This window comes from Brachycentrus maculatus, unplaced genomic scaffold, assembly GCF_059751285.1.
Source record: "Brachycentrus maculatus isolate JH-2025_06_01 unplaced genomic scaffold, ASM5975128v1 h1tg001765l, whole genome shotgun sequence".
NCBI lineage: Eukaryota > Metazoa > Arthropoda > Insecta > Trichoptera > Brachycentridae > Brachycentrus > Brachycentrus maculatus.
In genome coordinates this window covers 1-2,500 of record NW_028282361.1, presented here as the reverse complement: position 1 = coordinate 2,500, position 2,500 = coordinate 1, and positions in this window count along the sequence as shown.

Sequence of the window (2,500 nt, the reverse complement as noted above, 5' to 3'; positions counted from 1 at the left end):
ACCTAACGTCGCGGATACCACCTGCGCATCGAGGACGATTACATCGTTACCTCGAGTGCCAACTATGTCGGGCTTCAGTTTAATCCCGCTGGAGAGCGTGTGTAGCTTCTCCTGGGTCACTCTCCATCCTTTCTCCTTTAGTGCGCCGGCTAGACTTGCGCAGATCGCGTCATGCCGTCTCACCCTCCCGCCGTGCGTGCGGGTGCAGTTTTGGATGATATGGGCGCCGGTTTCGGTTGTCATGCACCCCGCCCGGCACCCAATCGACTGTGTCGTGCTACCATCCGTCCCTACACGCCGCCCACGTGTCGCTCGGGTTCTTGACGGCAAGCAGTTGATGTGGACGTGGTGATAATTGATATAGTCACGCCCTGGGATCCCGTTGGCACACGCCAGGATCCAGTCAGTGGAGTACTTGGATGCGGCCGACTCGGCGAGTTCGGCGCCATCCACTGACTCTCTCAGCCGCTTCGCGAAAAGAGCTTTGGTCTCTAGAGCATTCTTGCTCTTGTTGGCAGCCATCCGCTCTTGGCACCAGCGCATCTGTCTCTGGATTAGATCCAGATTGAAACACGCCTGCGCCAGAGGGATGGTGGAGTCCCGCAGTTTAACCAGACGGTTATACCGCAGGATCGGTATGGAGTATGCGAACGAGGGGATACCGAGACCTCCATCTTTGGTAGATGCGTGGAAGTAGCCCGTCGTCAGGTCGTGGGGAAAAGAGAGCCACTTTCGTACGGCGCTTCGCACGATCATGTCGAGGCGTCTGAGAAGGGCTTGAGTCACCCGTCCGAACACCAGCCCGTGAGTGAAGGCCGGTATCAGATAGGTGACCAAGATTCTCATTCTTTGTTGAGGTTTGAGAGGCCCAGCTGTTATTCTCTCTAGCCTCTCCTTCAGACAAGTCGTGACTTTGCCCACCGAAGTGACTCCCCGCAAGTCAAACTCGAGTCCGAGGTACCTCCAGGTGTCGAGTGTCCGCGTGGAGGGCAGAGGCGAGCCGCATGCGCGGAATTCGCCGTCCACTACCTTCACCTTCTTCTCTCTACCGGAGGCGACCAAGGACATGGTCTGACTCTTCCCTGCGTTCAGTTGCAGACCCCTCTTAGAGAGGCAATCGGAAAATGTATTGATGGCCAATTGAAGGCCCTCCGCCGTCGTGGCTAAAAGGCAAACGTCGTCGGCGAATGCCAGCGCGTTCACTGTCTTCCCACACAGGGAGAAACCAACACCCGAAGGCAGAGCCCGCATCGCTTGATCAATCACAAGGTTGAACAGGAGCGGGCTCAGAGGATCCCCTTGTCTCACTCCGCGTCTGACCGGCATGGGTTCCGACATCCCTTCCCGCGTCTGAAGGCACGTAGCAGCCCGGCTGTATAAGAGCTTTATATATTCGGCGAACCGAACGGGCGCGCCTACCTCCACCAAGGCAGCGAGTAGTGCGTGATGTGACACGGAGTCGAAGGCTTTCGCAACGTCGGCTTGGCATATGTGGACAGATCGGCAGTAACTTCGACTCACCCACAGTACGGAGTTGAGAATGTTAATATTCTCGCTGACCCCGTCAGCTCCGGTGAGGAATGCCCTCTGTCTGTTATCAATGACGCCGGCAGAGCCGAGCCTTCTGGCCAGGATCTTGTGATAATGCCTCAGTATCACCGACTGGACGGTGATCGGGCGGTAATCCAGTGGCCCTCCGCCTTCACTCTTCTTCGGCAGGAACACGGTTCTAGCGCGTGTGAGTGTAGAGAAAGGTTTTCCTAAAAACATCAGGAGGTTGAGCACCGAGCATACGACCGCGCCGGGGGCCTTGCCCCACTGGCGGGCCGAGATACCGTCGGGGCCCTCGGCCGAGGACACTCTGACCCTCGAGACGTGCGCCTCCGAGGGTGTGACCGGTCTCGTCATGAGCCCGCTGAGAGAGTCTCTCGTCATCGTCGTACGGACAGGTTCGTCGTACGGAGCGCTTTCGGTCCCGAATATTGGCGACCACGCTTTGACGAATTCGTCGAGGGGCGGGGAGTCCACATTACTATCTTCCCCGGAGAGAACTCTCCTCGCGACCATTGACGGCCGGGAGTTCCATTGCGCCTGAGCGGCCCGGTATTCTCTTCGTCGTTTCTCGCGCCTCTGTTTCCTTCTGCTAATTCCTTCGGTAAAGGGATCGTTGCGGACTCTTCCGCGTCGGGGGGCCGGCCTCTCGGGATAGACTTTAGATAGCCACCTCGTGAATATCTCTTCCACGTCCATCCCTGCTAGAGCAAGATTAATCACCGAAATCAGCTCTGCGGACCGGTATCCAGCTTGGTTCTCCAAATCCCCAATAAGGAGATTCAGAGTCTGGCGTAATTCCCCCAACTCGCAAGTCCTTGGGGAGGGTGGTGTCTCGCAGACCCTCCAGGCTGACGCCCGGGGGGCTGGGGTCTGTGGTCGTTCCGCCGCGGGGGCGGAAGTATCGACAGCAGGGCCCTGCGATCGCTCTGCGGCGGCGGAGTTCTCA